This window comes from Bombus pascuorum, chromosome 16 (genome assembly GCF_905332965.1).
Source record: "Bombus pascuorum chromosome 16, iyBomPasc1.1, whole genome shotgun sequence".
NCBI lineage: Eukaryota > Metazoa > Arthropoda > Insecta > Hymenoptera > Apidae > Bombus > Bombus pascuorum.
Window position 1 is genome coordinate 6,445,355 of NC_083503.1, and position 17,868 is coordinate 6,463,222.

The window sequence follows — 17,868 nt, forward strand, 5'->3', positions numbered from 1 at the left end:
ACCTAGAAACCGAACTTTTACCGTGCACTAACCTTGCTAAACACAGAATAACGCTAAAAGAAAATAAAGTCATTAACACAAAATCTTACCGACCACCCGAATGCCACAAAGAGGAAATCGAACGACAAACGGACGAAATGCTACGAAAGAACATAATAGAACCATCTGACTCCCCTTACAATTCACCAGTCTGGGTAGTACCAAAAAAGGCAGACGCCTCAGGGAAACAGAAATGGCGAATTGTAATAGACTTTAGGAAAATAAACGAACTAACTGACCAAGACGCATACCCATTACCCGACATAGACGACATACTATCCCAACTAGGCAACGCAAAATTCTTCTCGGCCCTCGATCTATCCTCTGGATTCCACCAAATCCCAATGGACACAGACTCTAAAAAATACACGGCATTCTCAACGCCACAAGGACATTACCATTACAATAGGATGCCATTTGGTTTAAAAAACGCACCTGCCACATTCCAACGGATGATGGACACCGCTTTAAGAGGACTCGTAAATAAACATTGCTTTGTTTACTTGGATGATATCATAATATTCGGACAGTCAATCGAGGAACACAATAACAATCTCGCGATAGTATTGCAACGTTTACGCGAAGTCGGACTCAAGATACAGCCTGATAAATGCGAATTCCTTAAACCCGAACTGGAATATCTCGGGCATTTGGTAACCGCCGAAGGTGTAAAACCAAATCCCAAGAAATTAGAAGCCGTTAGTAATTTCAGACAGCCACGCAATCCCACAGACATCAAAAGTTTCTTAGGACTAGCGGGTTATTACCGCAAGTTCATCAAAAATTTTTCCAAAATCGCGAAACCATTGACCGAACTTACGAAAAAGGACGCACCATTTCATTGGACAGATAAAACCCAAGAAGCATTCCAAACACTAAAAGACAAACTCTGCTCATCACCCGTGTTAAAATTCCCAGATTTTAAAAAACAATTCACAGTAACGACTGACGCTAGTAACGAAGGTATAGGTGCGATCTTATCACAAGACGGACACCCCTGTTGTTACATCTCACGAACTTTGAACCCACCCGAACAGAATTATTCCACAACCGAAAAAGAACTCTTGGCAATCGTATGGGCCGTGAAACGCCTCCGACAATATCTGTTAGGCCGGAAATTCCTTATTCGAACCGATCACCAAGCGCTAAAATGGCTACAAAATTGCAAAGACCCCTTGTCACGCCTGATGAGGTGGAGACTAAAACTAGAGGAGTACGAATACGACATAGAGTATACTAAAGGAAAAGATAATACCGCAGCCGACGCACTATCTAGGATACATGTTTTAACTAGACGAAACAGAAATTTGAACATAGAACTCGAAAAAAAATATCACGATTGGAAAAAATCTACCGACGCGTTACCCAAAATTCTCAAAATGCCTCCGAACCATAAATCTTTCTATCAATTATTCAAGACAGAGCTAGGGAATTACGACGAAACTAAATGGTTGAACAAGTTAAACGAGATTATCCATGCAAACGAAAAGATAGGTATAGGCGACGACAGTTTCACAGAAACAGAAAAGAACGCGATCAAACAAATTTTATTATTCCTGAACGACACCGTGAGAGAATTAAATTTCGCGTGGGAACCAATTAAAACATACCGCGACGAGGAAATAGAGGAACTATTGAAGGAAAATCACGACTTAGTAGGACACCCCGACATACAAAAGACATACGACCGCATTCGTGAACGGCACAGAGTACCAGATTTGATGAAACGCGTACAACAACACGTAGAATCATGCGACACCTGCCAAATATCTAAAACCACGCGTATCAGACCGCGCGAAGAACCCAGTATCACTGACACACCCCTCGAACCGAACGATAAAATTGTTATGGATTTACTAGGGCCATTGAAAAAGACAAAGAAAGGCAATCAGTACATTTTATCCATACATGACGAACTGACAAAATATTTAATACTCGTGCCACTAAAGACTCAACAAACGGAGACAATTTGGAACGCACTCTTGAACCACTACATTTATATCTTTTCCGCTCCAAAGAAAATACTAACCGACCGCGGACAGAATTTTATATCTAGTTTAATGCAACAGTACGAAGACGCGTTTAAAATTAAACACATCAAAACGACATCCTTCCACCCACAGAGTAACGGATCTTTAGAGCGAACACACGCAGTAGTAACGGACATGTTGAAATCTATACAGCGAAATTCAGATGAAGAATGGGACGATCAGCTTAATTTTGTATGCCTCGCATACAATACGATGATACATGATTCCACTGGTTACACGCCATTCGAACTCACATTCGGACACCAAGCCAATCTCTCTTCCATAATATCCAAGAATCCCCAACGCACATACGCAGACGAAGTCACGTTCCGTAAAAAGGATTGGGACTCCAGACTCCAACACGCGCGTAAAACATTAATCAAAAGCAAACAGCGATATCAGCGCGATCAGAAACGAAAAATTATAAAGCCGCAATCAGTATTCAAAGAAGGAGACTCCGTATTAATACACAACGACCATAAAAGACACAAACTTGATGTGGAATGGTTGGGACCGTACACGATTGATAAAGTATGTACTCCATACTATTTAATTCAAGAAAATAAAATACATGGGAATCGTTTAAAACCCTACTTTCCAGGTCGACACTTCTCTTTGCCAGAATAACTATTTATGTATCAATCTAACCTTTTCTTTTCGCCGAAATGAAATCTTAGTTAACAGTCCCACCAACACCCAACACCTGTACCTCAACCAATACATGCCACCCCCAAAGAGAAGAGGAATCAGCTGCAATTTCAAATCACATCGAGTGCGATTTCACAAAGGGCCTCCTGAAGAAAACTTGAGGGACCAAGTTCAATCTAAGGAGGGGGGAATGTCACGTACCAACTTTCCTTTTTGCCATGTGGCACGCCAGATGTGACGGTCCTTGTAAAATTCCACGTAGTCCGAACGCCAAGACCTATCTATTGTTCCATTAACTCGCAACAGGCTTAGGAAGACAAACATAAACCGAATCTGTTCAGTTTCAGTTTCCTTCATGTAAACATTTTCGGTTTATGTTTGTTGCACGCTCTTACCTAATACGGAGAAAGCGGGTGTCTGGCAAGATAAGAGTTTTTCCACGAACAAGGATGCCCACGAGCCATATCTAGCTCTCCTTGTCTTTACTATCTAATTCATTTACCAATGGGCATCGCGGATCGTTACCCTCACTTTTCCACCAAAAAGTGTGGACAACGAATCCGCGTTCTGAGTTCCAAAGGGAACACCCACACCGAGCTTTCTTCTTTGATGGTACGAGTCCGTTCAAACAGTTCTATTTCTAATTTCAATCCAGTTACAATATTGGCCTCTGTAATAAAACACTAAGTCTGAACTCAACTTTTGTGTAATTACTAAAAAATTACGTGACACGCCATTCTCTCGCCTTCCTCCAATCCATTCTCCATGTCGATCGAGATCTCCCGCTAGCTTCACCGCATTCTACGAAGTTCAGTTTCGCGTAATTCTTTTTCTATTCTTTCCCGTCTTCTTCTTCCGGAGGATTTTTCGTCTTGGAACAGTTTATAGGTAGTTTTGTGAGTTCCGAGAACCTTGCCTTTTGGCAATCTGTGAACGTTGGTATATGCGAACAGTTTTGGAATTTTCCTGATTCTTTTTTGAAAATAGTAAGAGATTGTCTTTCTCTTTAAAGTTTCATTTTCCTGCGTGCTATGATTATCGAAAGGCTGCATCGAAGTAGACATAAATAATTTCTGTGGTAAATTTGTTATCTAAACATCGATCTAAAGCTAGACTTTCATAAAAATTTCATCTTTCCACTTTGATGCGATCGGAGCGACACTTGGTCGGTTAAAAGCAACGTAATTATTGAAATTATTGAAATACGCGTATGATGGAAATGTTGGGTCCGAGGAATGTTACATTTCGTTTAGAAATTCGGTAAAACAGATTGGAAAGCGCTGAAAATCCAACTGAATCGGGATTATTTGCCGAATAACGTCGGCAACGTTTACGAGCTACGAACGATGCATTTGAACGACGAACGTTAAACCGCCTGAACTCCGTTTTTGAAACACAATATTAGCGACATGGTAAATTTTATTTCGATCACCATCGATTTTAATCGCGATTTGATTAAAATTTAGATGAAATATAAGAAAATGAAAATTAACCTCGACGATCGGAGGGTGAAATTCTCTTTTCTCATACATTGTGCATTTTTAAGTATATTTTATTCGTTGCAGAGTTTTAATATATTCCAAACTTGAGTCTCTCAAGATACCAGCGCGGTTAATTTGCCAAAATTCGTTTCTTTCATTTCTTCGAATTACCTGGCATCGTTCGTTGTGATCATTAGCCAGCGACCTACAGATTTGTTGGATTGTAGTTTTAAATCTTAGACCCGCTGGCACAGGTGAAAGTTAGTGTTTAAACTAAACAAGTATCTGCTTGTTTCTTTTAAGTTTGACGAATGGAATTTTTATATATCTTTTTTGTTAGCCGAGCGACTCTGATACTCGTTTAGTAATCTTGACAGGATTTTTCGATTTTAGCATGTATTGGGATTTGAAACAACAGACTTCAGAATTTCAATCTATTACGAAGTAAAATTTCCGGGCTGAAATTATTTACGGAATAACGGGATGGCTTGGGAACTAAGATTAGACATCTGCTTCAAACTGCAATGCTGGCGCATTCGCTTTTAAAATATTCAAATAAAAGAAAATATCCATTTTCATTAGACGGTGTAGAAAAGTCGAATACCTTCTTCATATTTCAAAACAAATATCGATAAATATGCAGTTAATAAATTTTCTTCGAAGTCTTACTTCCGTTGAGGTTTATTTTAGCAAATTTATTGAAAATTTTGCTATCTACGATACGGGGGATTTGTGAAAATATCGGATATCGACAAATTACTTGCGTTGTTAAACGATATAAACAGTGATACTGATATAACTCCATGTAAAGACAGCCATTTAACTTTCTGAATCATCGTGCGATATATTTTCTATTCATAGATAACCTAAGAACGAAGATGTCGAATTTAGTAAAAATCGATTATTTCGTGTCCAAGAAATGTGTTTACGCGTTTTACACGAATTGTATTTAAAGATATCAAAAGATCACGACGTGACGTAGGAGAGAATATAAATTAGTAAGCTAATTAGTAAGCTGTCATTAAAAATATCAAAGAGGACTCGTATATTGTACTTGGAGATATGAGTGAATCTGTCAAAGTCATGTCTTTTAGTTTAATAGAGGGAGGAACATTTAAACAAGAACCTCAACGTGATAGTTCATTTATTCGCTATGAATCTGTTCTCAAGTTAAATAATTTATCTTCAGAAACTTATCATCGGTGTAGCGTATGTTAAGTGTGCGCGAGAACCGAAACTCACAAAACATCACAGTCGTGTCACATATAACGTGATACTTCATTGTGACAAAATATTTAATATAAAAGGAAAGATAAAACCAGAAAATATGATTGGAGAGTAAGTCCATTTAAAAAAATTTAGGACACAATGCTGGATACATTAAAGTTTTGTATCTCGCGAATTATTACACAATAGTGATAATAAGTCAAATTTAATAAAATTTAGTTTTCATTAAAAAGTCGTACCAGAACAATTACAGGGTGCGCCGTTAGAATTCGGACAGAATTCAATTTGTAGTTCCCACCATATTAGAATTCAGATGTTTGTGCTGATTGACTCTGAAGTTAGTTAAATATGTCAATAAGTCTTCTATAACCTCAAAATGACAGAACTCGTTAAGCAAAACCCGGAATACGATAGAAGAGCGGCGATTATAGAAAGTCTTCGCGCCGGGAGAACGCCGGTCGAAATTATAAAATTCTTTAGCTACCCAAGATCGACGGTAATTTAATTTTGTTGTGGGCAAAACCAAATTTCCAGCAAGTGTTCACGTTTTGAGCGTTGTCTCAAGTGAGGGCGACGTCATGCCTCCGCACTTCTTCCAAAAAGGCGAAAGAATCACAAAGGAGGTTTATTTGGAGGTCCTGAAGACAGTAATAAAGCCGTGGATGGAAATTACGGCTTCTGGAAGGCCGTATTTATTTCAACAAGATGGCGCACCTGCTCACACAAGTCATCTTGTTCAAAATTGGCTCTCTGACAATGTGGACATGTTTTGGTCGAAAGATTTCTGGCCTCCTAACAGTCCCGACCTAAACCCATTGGACTATTACGTGTGGGGCGTTATCGAGAGACAAACTAATAAATGCAGGCACCCCAACGTCAACTCCCTACGAGCTGCTATCGAGTCAGAATTCGCGACAATTAAACGCGACCAGTTGAAGTCAGCGTGCTCGCGCTTTAGAGCAAGAATAGAGCAGGTCATAGAGGCAGAGGGTGGTTACATAGAATAAAAGTTCTCAGCAAGGACCCTTTAAATGAGATATAACAACATTTTCATGTGTTTTTGTGTATTGACTTAAATAAACAACTTTCTGCACAAAACTTCTTTTGTCCGGATTCTAACGGCGCACCCTGTATTTATTAATTCTTAAGATGATACGTATAAATAAGAAAAAATGGTAAAATTTGATTACTATAATAAAAATAATATATGCCTATGATCAGTCTAAAATATAAAAAGTGAAGTAGTCTTACGTTCATTGATATATTAAGAACACATACATATTTTAATGATAGTTGCAATGTAACATCATTTCTATATTACATGCAAGGTATGACAAGTATTCTTGCTCTAAGGCACAATATGAAATCAATAACATTCAGTTTAACAAATTATACCTTTTATTCGGTTTTCATCATGAAATAACGTGGTGGCGTCTTCCAAATTGCACTGGACGTGCGTTCTAATCTACTCCTATCTACATTTTGAAACATTTCAGTTAAATCCGGTGTGCACTTTCTACTATCAAAGAATTTATGGACTGCTTTCTCTGGAATGTATCGTTGCATTGCAAGTTGATTTTTACGTATGTGCGCTAAAATTGATAAAAATTCGAGTATTCTATGCACTCTAATATTTATTAACTCATTAACTAAAACAATACTTACATTGTAACCAATGTGGAATTGTATGCTTTATTCAGGATTCATCATTTGATTCATTGTCGTCAGATTCATTATTCAAAACGTAAGTGGTTCGACCATGCTGTTTGGAGCCATATTTTGTCTAAAATATTGAATGAATAATAGCTTGTGATTTTATAACAGAAGAATACTTTGATATTGTTTGCAATGTTACCTGTGATGTAAGCATGCTTAGCTTTCATTACTTCAGCTGCAGCTTGTCGTTCAACTTTTAATTCGGCTTCTTTCAGTCTTTCAGCTTTCTGTTCTCGACGTCTTTGTTCAGCTAATATTCCCTCCGCTTTTTCTTGTTCTTTTAAACGTTGTAAACGCTGTTGCTCTTCTTCTTTTCTTCTTTCTTCCTTTTCCTGCGAATTAATCCAACTGTAACTTAATTTTCTATACTATATAAAAATCAATATCTTTTTCGGTATTCTTATTTTTGTACACATTCATCATTTAAATTATCAATTTTATACTTGAACTCGTTGTACTTGAGCTATACGTTTCTTCTTCTTTTTTTGACGCTGTCTCTCTTGCATTTGTTTTGCTAAATGTGACTTTCGTGCCAGTTTATAAACAATCGCTTCCTCTGCAGTGTTTGCATTTCCCGAAGCTTCTGTTTGTGCAGCAGTCCTAGTGTTTTGTTCTCGTGTTTTTGTTCTAGTTATTCTAGTTGGTTCATATCAATATCAATAGCAAGATTTGGAGTGTTCGTGCCACAGGATGTTCAAATGCCTCAATTCTTTCTTTTACAGATACCTTGCCATATCGATCGAATAGAGCATTTGACTTATACGTGTTTCTTCTTTTCTGAAATCCTGTAATTTTGTATTCTTTTCCTTCGAAGATGGTTGTATTTCATTTTCGCTCGATGTCATAGATCTGTTCTGCCGCTTTCGTCGTTTTTTAATTTCTTGTTTCTTAATATTCGCTTTAAACTTTTTCACTTCAGGGAACGACTCATTTTCTTCTTTTAGCTGCTGCATCTTCGTGTTTTCACCCTGTGAAAAAGTTCTGTTTCTATTACTATTTCTTGTTGTCATTGAAGACTTTAATGGTTCAAGCTTTCCTAGCTGTATTGCATCTTTTCTTATAGAAAGATGATCCTGTGAATGTATCTGTGAACTACCCACGATCTTCCTTGAAATTGTTTCGTTTAAAACACTTTCTTCTGTTTTACTATGTTTTGTAGGGCCTTGTGTTGTTTCTTCGTCTGAACTCCTTCCAGCATTTTTCCTTTTTTTAGATCGGCTTCCACGTTTCCTCTAAAAATTTAGAATATATTTAACAACGTTATAATAGAATTTATATACACAATGTACATACATTAAGCAATTAGATTTCAACATATTAATTAACCAATTTCAAGTATTATTAGGTACTATATGTAAAAGTTAATATTGATTAGTAACATAAAATTTGGGGTAAGATTAAAAGTATTAAATTTCATCATAATATGATACAAACATTTATATTACTGTCAAGAGTTAACAGCCTTTGTAATTTTGTAGCAAGTGATATTGACTGCTGTTTTTTAATATTAATTACAGCTTTCCTTGAAGTCTCTCTTTTTGCTCGGCCAATTGTTGTTTCCAGCACATCCCCAGTTGTTATATCTTTATTATTTGTTTTATCATGTATTGCAGTAGAATCTGATATTGTATTATCAATATTGATAATATCATTTTCTTGGATAGTCTCTATACGATGATAATCTTCTTTCTTCAAAACTTTCGGCGTCTCTGTAGTTGAAGGGCCAGAGGCTGATTATGGTATTTCAGCAATTAAACTATGTAAGTAATCCACAGTATCTTCAAACTAGTCGTTAATAAATTTTTTAACATCCAAACAATAATTATGTATATTCGATATATCTTTGGTAATAATTGCTTTAATCTCATTCTTTCATCTAGTACCCATATTTAAAATTTACAAATAAATTCTTTATAAGTATTTAATATATACATTAAACTATACTTTTTAATAATACATGCCATAATTTGACATATATAACAATTAATACAAACACATTGTGTTTAGTTCTATTCATTTAGAAGCATATGTAAATTTTTTTTCAAAACAAAAAAAAATATTTATATGAAACAATAATAAAATAATGAAGTAATTGAATATTTGAATATACTTGAGAATAGAATCTAGTTTAATTACACATATATACCCTTTTAACAATTCTGTTCTTATCAATGTTATTAAATTTACAGTGAAGGTTACAATTACACTAATGTCAATGAATATTAACGTATATGTTTATTACGATACTAAATAAAAATGAAAGTACTGTAATGAAAAATACAATATACTTTAATGGAAATAAAATAAAATAAGTAAATAGCGAAGTATTTATTAATATTATTATATAGCATTATATTATATTATTATAATACTTATTAATATTTACTTACCTGTTACGTTTGCATAAAAACTAAAAAATTTTAAATATAAACTTTTATAACAGAGATAAAACAAGTCACAGAAATTAGTGTTTTTCAATGGTAAAATGTGTTAAAGGAAGAGAAACGATAACCTCCGTTTCGTGACACAAGCGAAACTACGTTAATTTTGCTTCTTGAAAGTACTTGTAGCGGCACATGAGCTAAAGGACAATTCAAATTATGTTGTTGCTTTTTGCCTCGGAGTAACAATATCGTTCGGACATACATAATGTATTAATAAATAAACTCCGGGCAAAACAATGTCGCCGTTACGTACAGTCATCAAACGAAGACGAATTTGAATTTTCCGACTCTCCCCCGATCAGTTTATATTATACCAGTTTAAACGGACACAATCGTAAAGAGTTCAGTTATGGATCAGTATCTACGAATATCTACCGAGTATCTACCGAGTATCGACCAGTTACCAACGAGTTATTAGCGAGCGATTATACATTGTTTTAGCGAATCCGTTAGTACGAGCGTCTTTCCGAACATTATCCATAATTATTTATTTATTCATTTAATCATTTAAAATATACTTGATAGTTTCAACAACGAGCAATCTCGTCTAATAAATCTCACGATCAACCATGCTTTACATACAAGTCCTCTAAATACATAACGACTTTTCAATTCAATTTGAATCATTGCGTTTAACGCCATCTATTCTCCCGAGCGCGCCATTTTTCTCTGGAATTTAAATCGCATCCGATGTAATTTGATTAGTCGAACAATTATCAATTTCTATAATTGTATCTTCACGTAAAATAATTTTCTATTAGCGTCCGCGGTTGTAAAATTCACGATCAGGTATTGAGATATTTACACAATGGTGTATCAAATATGAAAAACGTTTTTCGCAAAACCAACTTATAGTCTTAGTAGGGTTGTGACGTACAAAAACGATGTCATTCTAAGCAAACGCTACTTATACGCGATGCAGACGTGTTTGACAACTACGAAAACTGTATGATTCTATTGGAAAAATATCCTTATGGAACTTCTATTTGAAAAAACCTGATTGTTTGGATATGTCCGTTCCTTTGTACTTGACAACCAAATGCGAGGGTTTATCTAGTTAGGCGAATCAGTAGTAGTCTTATCCTCTTGTACAATTTGCCTAACCCTTAACCTTAACCAATCCTAAGCCCCTGTGGGTTGCGAGTTACGAGTTAGGCCTAAGAAGGAATGCCGTCCATTGATTGCCAATGTGTGTATTTACCAAAGATGGTATTTACTAAGATGTGGATTTATGTCATGTTATTTTTATTGAAAATACAGAGACGAGGATTTTGAAACTCGATTGACCGCAGACGTGCTATTCCGACCGTAAAGTAATTTCTGAACTTTAGCCTCTGACTTTTTCAGTGAAAAGACTAAACATTAAATATTAAGACGAAAATAATAATCGGTATTCCATGTTATTAAACCTAACCAGTTTAGTCAAGACAACATTTTCACTATAACGCAATTGGTGATTTTCAAAACTCGATATTATAAATTTCATTAATATAATAATAATAAATAACAAGTAAATAAGTAATAATAACGTTGTATCGTTGTATATACATGTGATTAATGTTACACATATCGTATGTATGTACGTAATATGTCATATTATATAGATTATGGATCTTTACCATAACTTAACACAATTATTTGTTTACTATATTTACAATTTGATTACTAGAAACTATATAATATGTTTTAAAATCGGTAATAAAGTTGTATAAATATAATATGTTTAATGAATTTTTTGTAAAAAGTTTTATTTGTTATTAATGAAGCTGACAAAATTCCATATCTAAATAAATTTGTCAATTTCATTATTCGTTATCACATCAAAGCATGTGTTTTTGTACGGTTGTCTCATCTTTCCAAGAAGATAGAAAGTGGGGAATTTCATCACCGTTCCGAAAGGACCAGATGGAAACAAAAATAGTCCGAAATCATACAAACCAATCTGCCTGACTCTCTATGGTGGGCAAATTGCCACGAGCATGTAATAACCTCGGACCGACAATAGGGCTTTCGCTCCGGAAGAGGCAACGGTAGACGCAATAACCAAACTCCGCAAGAAAGTCGAGAAAATGGGCGGAAAGAAGTACGTCCTCGCAAGCGCGCTTGCTATATCAGCCACCTTTAACAACGTACGGTGGCCGAACTGAATGCACGAGCTGAAGAGAAGAAGCTGGCCAGACAAGCTGTATCGGTTAACTCGGAGTTACTTCTCGGAAAGAACCATGCAGATCATTGGGTAAAACAAGGTAGTCAGCAAACCCGTCACGAAAGGATGCCCGCGGAGATCGGTATTGGGTCCAAGTTTTTGGAACCTTCTATTCGACGACCTGCTGGCTGAACTAACAACAAGCGCGACAGAATGCGAACCGATCGCATTGTGATACTGATCACTGGAAACGCGAGGGAAGAACTACAAAGAAAAGGGCAAGAAGTAGTCACACGCGTTTCTTGCTGGTGCACCGGGAAGAAGTTGACATTGTCAATCGAGAAAACTGAAATGCTCCTAGCAAAGGGAAAACTGGATGCGGAGAGACCACCGATTATTAAAATCAATGCTAAAAGCATCCGAATGCGTCAAGTGATTAAATACCTCAGTGTACACTTTGAGAGCGGCCTAAAGATTATCAGGCACATGCATGAAACAACGCACAAGTGCAGAAACGAAATGCGAGCTCGAACACACGGCCATGCGTACCTTGTACAAAGGGCTGTTCGAGCCGATAACCATATACGCTGCAGCCGGCTGCAGCGACCTACCGAGTGGGAAAACAAGGAACGTCTTAATAAGATCGCAGAGTATGGCGCTCCGGGTCATCGCAGGGGTCATGCCCATCGATTTACTACTCGAAATAACGGCACGACTAGAAAGAAGAGAGACCATGACGAAGAAAGCAACACGAGTGTAATAATGAGAGAAGAGATTGAGAGGTGACAAGAACGCTGGCAGACTACGCAGAAGGGCAGAGCGACCTTTGATTACTTCAACAGGATCAAAAATAAGCTTGAGAACCGTTGGATAAGACACGACGACTACATGACACAGTTCATCAGCGGCCATGGGGATGTCAACAGCAAATTTAAGATATTCTGAGCAAGGTGGGCACGTGCGTCTGCGGCGTGGAAGAAACCCCTATATATATATGGCTATGTATAATAGCATATATTATAAAATAATATGTGGCTATATATAACAGCTTAATAGCTGTTGAAGCCGTGTCGGAGCCATTCAAAGGCTATCGTAGGTGTGCTATCGTGAATCATCGTGTGCAATTGCATTTTCCATCTTACTTTATAATTTCCATCAAATCAGTTATATTAAATACCGTTGTGTTGTCAAACAATATCAAACCTTTATCGTTATTCAAATAAAGGCAAAATAAACAACAACTAACATAAAAACAAAACATGTACACGTTCTTACTAACACGTTGCTGATCTTGATTTATATCTTAATGTGTATTTTTAGTAGGGCTACAATCCACGTCTCCACAATACGTAAAATAAGACAAACATTTGGACTACGAAGTAAGGAATTATTTAGTAAATCAATTAACGAATCATAGATTTCTTTCCTGACAACATGCTTTAACAATGAAGGTAATTCAATAAATACATCCTCTGCATCGTTATGAACCTCTTTCTAGTCACCGCAAGTATGAGTACGTGACTAAGCTACGAATTTGATGACTAGAATGCGCATGTTTATGGCAAATGCGAACACAAATGCAGGTAAACAGAGAATGTTAAAAGTAAATTATGTAACGCAAATAATAAATTATATAAGTAAATAATTAAATAAATAATAAAAGTTACAAAATTTGGAAGATACCACATATCCTGATTCAAGCTTGACTTCCACGTTATTCGTCGTTAAGGTGCTTATCAAAGATCTCACTTCGTTTAGTCCAGTGTGATAAAATACTGACACCTAAATGGAGCTTAGAAAGTGAACGTGAAACGTCTGTATATATATACCTTTCACAATTGTCAGAACCTTCGTCGTCTGAGAATTAATCCTTTCACTGTGGATTAAGATGACTATGCGCTGTAATAACCGTGTTGTAGAACTTAAGAAAAGTTATTTTATATGGATTTGATGTATACTCATTTCGCTATTGGTTAGAACAGAAAATACATAATCGCCCATGTGTTGCAACAATTCTAAGTGTTACGTCGGCCGACTCTCTTTCCCTGAGCCGGATCTCACATCGCGGACGGATGGCAGCCAGATGCCCGCACATCCTTATCGCATACTCTTGAAAACACTCGCAGCCTGACTATAAATCTCAGAAAACTCTGGCGAAAGTCTTTCATCGCAAACAAGGGCTTTTCCACGAAAGCGTTTTCTAAGGTTTCTGGTTAGCGTCTGGAAAACACGTGAACGCTAAGTGTTCACACGTGCGATGCCTCCTACTCCCAACTTTCCATCGAGGGTGGCTAATACCCTTCCTAGTCCATCGATAGTCTTACTAACCAATAGAAACAATTTCTATTACCCTCACTTCTCCAACCAAAAACTGTCATCAACAAATCAGATGATTCCGTGCGTTAGACACACCCTTCCTTAGCTCACCTCCGACACAGCATCGTCACGATCAAGTCAGTTCGTCTTCGTCCTCAAAGCAGTCAATACGTCTACAACTATCGCTCAGTCCAGCAAACTCACTGAGAAGCATCGTAAAGTCGCAATCTAACATTCTAACCGATCAGTCGCAGTCGAAAACTCTCTGTACGGTCGCGTCCAAATTAATCACATTGTATAAAATCTAACTCGAACATTATAGTGGTAACTTCCGACACTATTTAAACCGATATCTTATATATACTGTAAGTGTTATTCTGATATAAATATATATATTTATTCTACAACCGTAGAATAAGTTGCATTCATTGAATCATCCCGGTTATCTTAAACGAAACGCGGGGAGCGACCATTTCGCGGCGTCGATCAGCCGAATCGTAGCGAGAATTTACGACTCTCGCTGACGCGTTTCCTCGCGACCGCGTCTCTCCGCGAACGGTCGCAACACTAAGCCTTAATAGTCTATATGGTCGTTAAAAAAGTTTGAAAGCAATTTAATCATCAGAGTATAACGTATTAGTAGAACGATAATTCGAACAAAACCATCGTTCACGATAAAAGCGCCTCGTTGATAAGGCGTCAATCGACTCTTGTAAAGCTCTCTGGGGGCTCATTTTCTCCACCATTGTCGTTCAATTTGGCGGTCCGTAAGCGTGACCGGCGGCTCCTCCGCAAGATGCAAAGAAAGAAGCAAATGGCAAGAGGAGAGAAAAGAAGCAACGTGAGCAAGAGAAAAAGGCGATGGAAGGGAGTAATTTCTCCAGTGGGATCTCGGCGACGAAATTCGAGAATCGGTGGGTAAGCGAATCAACAGACATCGACATGAATATCTCGGCGCAGACGAGCCAGACAGCTGGGAAGGGAAGAAAACTTAGCTCGTGAACGTAGGTCCCCCGGGTCGCCACCTATAATACGAACCTCCTACCTCGAGAGAGTCGTGCCACTATCCTACAGCTTCCTTCAAGAACCGTGCCCGTTTCACTGTTGAGATCATTCAGTTCAGCCCGGTCAACAGGTGGACTACCTTATTGGGAGACTCGAAGCAAGGTTGACTTTAACAGGGAACGTTCCAAGAGATAGAATCTTGGACGCGTACAGGATGTTTCTAAAATCGCGTCGAGCAATTCATAGGAGACGGGATATTTCTCTGTTCCGTGGGCGGCAAGGTCGTACGAAGTAGGATGCATCGAAACTTAGGTTTTCTTTATTGATTTCGACATTTGGATTTTTATTGCCATTTCGTTGGTTCACAAGGCAACTGAGGTTTTTAGCTGTTCGTATAATGGGATTTTGGTGATTCAGAAGGATATTTTGATATTTAAGAAGCGTAGCAGGTAAGTAGACTGATCCTGCTGAGGTGAAAAAGATGTTTCGATTTTCGGAGATCTAAACGCTTTAAACGATCCACTTTTGAATCAATCGTTTGTATAATTGAAAAATGCTTAGTTATAATAGTTTTTGTAAATACAAATTTCTTTTTAAAATGACACGTCGTATTAGAAGATAGAAGATCTTTGAATAAAGAAATTGTTGTATTCAAGAGATTCGAACGATGAGTTAAATGGGATTCCTCGGTAAATATTATTAGGCTTATAATCTGGCTTTTATTCTGGTTTATTGGTATTATCGAACGAATCTTCAGAAAATGAAGTAACTATTAATCAATTAATGTATCATCAACTAATGTCCAAGCCAATAGCATTCCTTTTGTAATAAATAGCGTTCCTACGGTGACAAAAATTTTGCTATAATATATTAAATATCTTTTCAACAAAGGAAGCGACAAAGGGAAACAAGTGGATCAACACTGCAGTTGTCAGTAACCAATCGTCAGCAGCTAGTCACGACAGTAATTAAACTGTTGAACGAAGCGCGGCGTATTCAGCTGGCAGCTCTCACCTACCACACTTCAGTTACACTGTATTACGATAGATGGTATTACGTTATATTATATTACATTATAATGTATTACTTTGTATAGTATTACGATATATATTATTACGTTATAATGTATTACATCCCACACTATTACGCTATAATGTATTACGTTATGATGTAATACATTATAATATATTATGTTACAATGTGTTACGTTATATAGTATTTCGTTATAATATATTACGCTATAATGTGTTACGTTATGCAGTATTTTGTCATAATATATTACGTTGTATGGTATTTCGTTATTATGTATTACAAAACACATTATAATGTAATAATGTAATAATATATTACGTTATATCATATTGCGTAATATTATTTTATGTTATATCATTTTATTACTTATAGAATGACATAATATAAGGTAATATATTATAACGTAATATAATATATCGATATATATTTTGACGTGTTATGATATAATATATAGCAATATAATATAGCGTAATATTACATCATTATGCGTTATTACTATGTAATATATTATTGTATTATTTGCTGACGTCGTTAATGTGGTTTTTACATGTTAGAAATTAATAGCTTAAGTGTCGTAAATTAGTGTTTTATATGTTCTAAATTAATAGCTTTAAGGCGGTAAATTAATGATGTAAATGTTTTAAATTAATGGCTTAAATTCTGTAAATTAATAGTTTAAATGTTAGAAATTAATACTTTAAATATTGTTTGCATTCATCCACAGCGTCCCGTCGTCACTCAGGGGCGACGCAGTGAATTTTCGCATATTTTTCGCTACGCGCAGTTAATTTACTATCTTTTGTGTACGAAGAACTTAGAACAGGATCTAAGGAAGCTTCTACAATTCCTTGGAGAGCGAATGAATTCTCCAGAACTAACAGTGACACTTGCTATTGCTTGCTACGATAATTATTCATAACTAATTAATTAATAGGAAATTCCGCTCGAAATCAATGTTGTAATCCTGTTAGGGGTTCTACCTTTATCGTACGATCCTAAAAGTTCACGAATTTTGCCAAGGAAAAGAGTAATTAACGAATAATCGTGAAATTGGGGAGAGAAGTATGTCTGTCCTTGTGGCATACTATCGCGCTTTTGTCTACGAGCGATGCTGTCATTTATCGAAGCTGGCTGGAACTGCAAGAAAGTAGCAAGAGTATGGTTGCAGAGTTTAGTCGCAAACTACGAACGCAGACGGTCTACCGCACGCGTCACACGCTCATAGCGAATCGCGTCTTATTTTTTATCATCATATATCTTATTTCATTATCTCATCTTGATGTTTTGAATAAATCTTTTAGCATATTATACAAATCCCGAACTATATTCCTCTGTAATTTACGAATTTTAGAATATTGTTAAAATATAACGTAGATCCTACAATGTCTTCTTCGTACTTCGATTTTCGAACGATTCAAATCCCTTGCAAGTGGCAATCGAATTACGATTATCATTATCAGTGCGTTGAATTTTTTCAACAAAATTTAGGATACAACTATCTAGTCTAGAAGCTATAGATGATAAAGGAAATTCCTCTGAATTTTATTTGGACGTTGACACTAGCATTTATTTAAAAATGTCAGTTTAGAAAAAATGATTTTACGCGAATAGAGAATTTCTGATAAGCTGGTTGTAAAATTTTGAACCGGCTCGACTAGTGTTCCATTATACTTGAGAATACTTGTTTTATTTAAAAAAATAATTGTGTAGTATTCATGGAAGGCAAATTCCATGCTCGATATACTTGAACAGGAATAGCCCTCAAATACATCGATAAATTGAGC

At 36.4% G+C, this 17,868-nt stretch overlaps 1 protein-coding gene and 1 pseudogene across 1 annotated transcript in view; both read right to left on the reverse strand.

Annotated features, from left to right (window-relative positions):
• LOC132915180 (uncharacterized) overlaps nt 1-17,868 on the reverse strand; it is a 204,860-nt gene that overhangs the window by 35,128 nt on the left and 151,864 nt on the right. The window lies entirely within an intron of this gene.
• LOC132915377 (uncharacterized) lies at nt 6,668-9,214 on the reverse strand (annotated as a pseudogene).